Source organism: Ranitomeya variabilis, chromosome 3 (genome assembly GCF_051348905.1).
Source record: "Ranitomeya variabilis isolate aRanVar5 chromosome 3, aRanVar5.hap1, whole genome shotgun sequence".
NCBI lineage: Eukaryota > Metazoa > Chordata > Amphibia > Anura > Dendrobatidae > Ranitomeya > Ranitomeya variabilis.
The window spans coordinates 765,488,726-765,495,439 of NC_135234.1; the positions used below are offsets into that span (position 1 = coordinate 765,488,726).

Below are 6,714 nucleotides of genomic sequence, written 5' to 3' on the forward strand. Positions count from 1 at the left end.
GTCTGGCAACCGTGTGCCGCATCAGTAACACACGGCGGGTGCCAGGGAAGAAGCGCTACAGTAAGCGCTGTTCCCCAGCGCCTAGTGCTGAAGACGACTCATCATTCTCTCCTACTCTGCCAGCAATTGGCACGAGCAGGGGAGAATGATGAAAGTTTTATTCAAGTGATAACAATGACAGCAGGTGGAGGCTTTTGGGACTACAGCTCCCATCAGCCGATGTCTGCTGCCACTAACAACAAGTGACAGCAGAAGCAGCTGATGGGAGTATTCATCAGTTGCCTGTGCTATAAATAAATTTAAAAAAACGCATGGGTTCCCCTGTACTTGAGAACCAGCCAAGCAAAACTCACAGCTAGGGGATGCAACCCTCAGCTGTCAAGCTTCAGCAGCGATAGTTAACAAGAATAGAGGGGTCCCCACGCCGTATTTTTGATTATACAAATTATTTTAAAAAAATTTAAAAAAAAAAAGCTTGGTGTCCTCCCCATTTTTTTTTTTTACAACCAGCCTTGCTAAAGCAGACAGCTGGGGGCTGGTATTCTCAGGTTGGTAAGAGGCCATTGATATTACTGCCGATCAGAACTGCAACACCGGTGTTTCTCACACTGTCCCACAGCGTGGGAAACACCGGCTTTTGTGCTGTGTATGTTCGACGATTAAAGTCGGAGAATATTGCAAATTCGTCAATTGCGAGCCGAACTGAACATTAAAAATATTCCCTCATCTCTATTCGTGACCTCAAGATGAAGCGCAATTGGTTTTAGCAGCAGGAAAATTATTCAAAACACACCAGCAAGTCCACCTGTGAATGGCTTAAGAAAAACAAAATTAAGACTTTGGAGTGGCCTAGTCAAAGTCCTGATCTTAATCCGATTGAGATGCTTTGGCGGCTCATGCTCAGAAACCCTCCAATGGGGCTGAATTACAGCAGTTCTGCAAAGATGAGTGGCCAAAAATCCTCCAGAGCGCTGTAAAAGACTCATTGCCAGTTATCGCAAATGCTTAATTGCAGTTGTTGCTGCTAATGGCGGCCCAACCAGTTATTAGTAGGGTTGAGCGACTTTTGCTTTTTTAGGATCGAGTTGGGTTTTGTGAAGCCCGACCTTCTCGGAAGTCGGATCGTGTGAAAATCTCTCTCTCTCTCTCTCCTGCGGAAATTGCTGCAGCCCAAACGGTAATATGGCTCTATGACGCCGCAGAAACCAGACCGGAACCTATGTCATCACGCTGCCCACACTCCTTAATTGGCTGAAAAAATGGCGGGGAAGGCATCATACAAAACGCGACTTTGGCGCCAAGATCGCCGACCACATGGCCGATCCCACGCTGGAGTCGGCGACTTTTGAAAATGAACGATCCGTTTCGCTCAACCCTAGTTATTAGGTTTAGGGGGCAATCACTTTCACACAGGACCCTGTAGGTTTGGATTTCTTTTAACATATTGGAGTCTGTTTGATGGACTCTCCATGCATGTGTCGTGATTGTCACACAGCCGTGACACACGCGGATGCAGCACAGTAACGGCCGCCATTGTGACTGTCGCACAGCCATGACACATGCGGATGCACCACAGAAACCGAAACCGCACATGCAGCTATTCGGTAAGTGCTATAGCTATTCGGAGTTATGCAAAGCTATTCGCTCATCCCTAGTGATTACTTGTGTTATCTTTGTCTAATATTTACATTTGTTTGGTTATCGGAAACATTTAAGTGTGACAAATATGCAAAAGAATAGGAAATCAGTAAGGGGGCAAACACTTTTTCAGACAAATGTATATATTTTAGTGGACACCCACCCTAATTGCTGTGGATTCCATTCATATTAAATTTATTTTTAATTGGTACCCAGCGAAAAAAAAGAAAAAGGCACCAAAGAAAATATTCTGGCCATATTGCTCATTGTGCAGCTTTGAATATTGGACATCTTTACCAGGACTTTTGTTTCTGAATTTAGGTGGGTTTTACCTGCACGCAGTTAGGGAAAAAAAATAAATTTAAGATTTTAAATAAAGCAATATTCCAGCCGCTACATGAGACGTCACGTGAGGCTGCAGCAGGTGAAATGGGGAAGTCAGACGCGGCATCTCCTGCTCGACTCCTTCTGCAGCATTATGACAATGTGGAAGTCGCTCTGCCCAAAGTAGTTTCCGCCTCAGCTGGCAATCACAGGTTTATGTTCACGTCTGCTGCCCTTAGGGGGTAAAATGATGCAGAGAAGAACAGATGGCGCCGGCTTGTAAGCGAGTTGCACCTCTACAGCCTGCGAGTACATCATGGCGGGGTTCTCACCATGTGCAGTGTGCTGCGGCGGCGCTTTCTCTTCATCCCGGGTACGTCCTGAACGTTCAGCTTAATAAGGAGAAAAAAAAAAAAAAAAACACAACACAGCGGGCTCAAACAATGCTAAATCATTGCGGACACGTGCAAGGATCCTGCGAGCAGACGCACCGCCTGTCAGTCTCATCAGCCGCAGATGCGGCATACCAAACGTGATTCCGTGTTTATCCGCGCACAGAGCATGATGGTTAATTATCCGCTACACTACAGGTATCCGGGAGCTGCATTACATTACACTCAGCCTCTCCCGGGAGGGCAGCACAATTGCACCAGACGTTCCTTTGAAGGGCTGCAGATTTGCAAGTGTCCTTCAGAGCACAAAGAACTTGACAAATGCAATGTAGTTTATTGAAAGCACATTAGGAAGAGAAGAAAAAAAAAAGAAAAAAAAAAAAAAGAAGAAGAATGCAGTCGTTCGAGGGAGGAAAAGGATAAAGCCCACAATGGCGAGAGGTGCAGACACAGCAGAACAAAAGGGACGGGCAGCAGTAATTGTCAGCCTCTGCAGCACAAAGTGGTGCCAGCAGCCTGCTGATAGACGGCCGGGCACGCTATTTTCCCACAGCATGCACCGTGCAGCCTCAGGATCGCTCCTTCCTGCCTCTGAAGCTGCTCCAGGTCCATCCCAAACGCTGCACATTCCTTATTAATAATGCAAGCGCTTAACACCGATATCCTACACTCGGAAGTCAAACGCTTCCTTTCTCCAGAGTCATCTAGAGCCCGAAGATTCGCAAGCATAAGCATTTCTTTCATGTGCCTAATGAAGGAAAACGAAGCCTCAAAAAGGGACACTACACCTGCAGTCTGCCCACTTCTCAATGCCATCTATTGTTCTCTGTTATCAGCCAAAGCGAAGCCAGCTGCAGTGCTGGGATTGAGATATAACCCCCGACCCCTTAGATCATTCATAGCATTTTACACTTAATGATTTGCACCATGACCTGGTTCCGGATGGGGAAAATGCGCCAACCGAGGACCCACAGGGGCTGCCAGTTCCTTCCCACACAAAAGACTGAATGGAATAAGATGCTGCGCTAAAAAAAAAAAAAAAAAAGTCTAAATAAGGGAAACATTTAGGAGATCTCTATGCCATCAGGGGCATAATAGCTAAAGGGTTTATTATGCAATTGCACCACCATCGCACGTGTGCAAAAACTGCTTACAGGATAAACTACAGTTAAAGGGGTTTTCTGCGCATCAGCTAAGCCAGCCCCCCATCTTCTATTCATTCATCAATACAAACAGTACGGGGTGAGCTATGAGCCAGCCCCCTCCACATAGTTCTGATGACGTACCAACAGGGGCAACTTGAGCCGAGGACAAGCAGAAAGTGGAGCTGCTGATCAGAAACATAGGCCGCCATGTAATACTACATATCACCAGCTGCATATTAAGTCTCTGGTCACATCTTCCCCTGCAAACTCAAAAAAAAACAACAACAAAAAAAAAACCTCCAGGTCCATGCGATAAAAAGAGGTCTGCAGAAACGATGCCACCAGGAGAAACAAGGATCTAAGTAGGTGGAATTGTGTCTGTCACTTCCTTTATGTCCATCAAGAAAAGGGCAAAAACATCTGATCAAAGCGGCTGATAAACACATCAGAGATCTTACACGGGGTGCGATAATCCGACCCCACGCCAGAGCCAATCAGAGATCTTACACGGGGTGCGATAATCCGACCCCACGCCAGAGAGCTTACACGGGGTGCGATAATCCGACCCCACGCCACAGCCAATCAGAGATCTTACACGGGGTGCGATAATCCGACCCCACGCCACAGCCAATCAGAGATCTTACACGGGGTGCGATAATCCGACCCCACGCCAGAGCCAATCAGAGATCTTACACGGAGTGCGATAATCCGACCCCACGCCAGAGAGCTTACACGGGGTGCGATAATCCGACCCCACGCCACAGCCAATCAGAGATCTTACACGGGGTGCGATAATCCGACCCCATGCCACAGATCTTACACGGGGTGCGATAATCCGACCCCACGCCACAGCCAATCAGAGATCTTACACGGGGTGCGATAATCCGACCCCACGCCACAGCCAATCAGAGATCTTACACGGGGTGCGATAATCCGACCCCACGCCACAGCCAATCAGAGATCTTACACGGGGTGCGATAATCCGACCCCACGCCACAGCCAATCAGAGATCTTACACGGGGTGCGATAATCCGACCCCACGCCACAGCCAATCAGAGATCTTACACGGGGTGCGATAATCCGACCCCACGCCACAGCCAATCAGAGATCTTACACGGGGTGCGATAATCCGACCCCACGCCACAGCCAATCAGAGATCTTACACGGGGTGCGATAATCCGACCCCACGCCACAGCCAATCAGAGATCTTACACGGGGTGCGATAATCCGACCCCACGCCACAGCCAATCAGAGATCTTACACGGGGTGCGATAATCCGACCCCACGCCACAGCCAATCAGAGATCTTACACGGGGTGCGATAATCCGACCCCACGCCACAGCCAATCAGAGATCTTACACGGGGTGCGATAATCCGACCCCACGCCACAGCCAATCAGAGATCTTACACGGGGTGCGATAATCCGACCCCACGCCACAGCCAATCAGAGATCTTACACGGGGTGCGATAATCCGACCCCACGCCACAGCCAATCAGAGATCTTACACGGGGTGCGATAATCCGACCCCACGCCACAGCCAATCAGAGATCTTACACGGGGTGCGATAATCCGACCCCACGCCACAGCCAATCAGAGATCTTACACGGGGTGCGATAATCCGACCCCACGCCACAGCCAATCAGAGATCTTACACGGGGTGCGATAATCCGACCCCACGCCACAGCCAATCAGAGATCTTACACGGGGTGCGATAATCCGACCCCACGCCACAGCCAATCAGAGATCTTACACGGGGTGCGATAATCCGACCCCACACCAGCGTCCACCAGTGACCTTCTCCCTTGTACTTCGCCGCGTGCCCCCCCCCCTGTACGCAGCCCCGTTCCTCGCCGCGTGCCCCCCCCGTACGCAGCCCCGTTCCTCGCCGCGTGCCCCCCCCGTACGCAGCCCCGTTCCTCGCCGCGTGCCCCCCCGTACGCAGCCCCGTACCTCGTCGCGTGCCCCCATCGTACGCAGCCCCGTACCTCGTCGCGTGCCCCCATCGTACGCAGCCCCGTGCCCCCATCGTACCTCGTCGCGTGCCCCCATCGTACGCAGCCCCGTGCCCCCATCGTACGCAGCCCCGTGCCCCCATCGTACGCAGCCCCGTGCCCCCATCGTACGCAGCCCCGTGCCCCCATCGTACGCAGCCCCGTGCCCCCATCATACGCAGCCCCGTGCCCCCATCATACGCAGCCCCGTACCTCGTCGCGTGCCCCCATCATATACAGTCCAGTACCTTGACATGTCCCCCCACCTCATATATACCCCAAATCTTACCATTCTCCTCCATATATCCCCGGTGCATCAGTGTCCGCTCATACATCGCCCTGCGCCATGTCCCCCCTATACCTCCCTGTGTCCCCCTCCCCATACATCCCCCACATCTTGCAGAACGCCCCTGTACGACCCCCACACATTCTACCTCCACAGCCGCCGACATCCCCGAATAGTCACACGGCACACGGCACACAGCCCCCCGTGACTCCGGCGCCCCTCCCCCATACTCGTCTCATTAGGGCCCCACAGACACTGACCGGTGCGCGGTCCTCGTTCTCCGTGTCCCGGTTTCGTCCTCCGTGTCCCTATTTTTCCCTCCGTGTCGCGGTTCTGCCCTCCGTGTCCCGGTTACTCTGGTGTCGGCTCCGTCCTTTCTATGTGTGAGGGATGAAGGAGGAGGAGACGATCGAGAGGCGGGAAGCTGCGGCCTGTCACCGTGACATCACCTCCGGGTGGGGGAGGAGACCCGGAGCCATGGAGACCCCCAGATACCGGGGTGACCCCCCCTATAACGAGACCCCAATACAGAGGTCAGCTGGGGGCAGACCCCGATATACATGACATCTGAAAGGGAGCCCTCCAATACACAAATCACCTGAGGGGGAGACCCCGATATACAGATCACCTGAGGGGGAGACCCCCAATACAGAGGTCACCTGAGGGGGAGACCCCAATACAGAGGTCAGCTGGGGGCAGACCCCGATATACATGACATCTGAAGGGGAGCCCTCCAATACACAAATCACCTGAGGGGGAGACCCCGATACACAGATCATCTGAGGGGGAGACCCCAATACAGAGGTCACCTGAGGGGGAGACCCCAATACAGAGGTCAGCTGGGGGCAGACCCCGATATACATGACATCTGAAGGGGAGCCCTCCAATACACAAATCACCTGAGGGGGAGACCCCGATACACAGATCATCTGAGGGG

General features: G+C 52.0%; 1 protein-coding gene across 1 annotated transcript in view; it reads right to left on the reverse strand.

The window, feature by feature from the left end:
- The window catches only part of FAM168A (family with sequence similarity 168 member A), an 82,729-nt gene extending 76,465 nt beyond the window's left edge, over positions 1-6,264 (reverse strand). Inside the window, exon 1 of the mRNA XM_077298759.1 lies at positions 6,038-6,264. The gene's annotated coding sequence lies outside the window, so the exon portion shown is untranslated. The remainder of the gene's footprint in view (positions 1-6,037) is intronic.
- Positions 6,265-6,714: the final 450 nt, after the last annotated feature.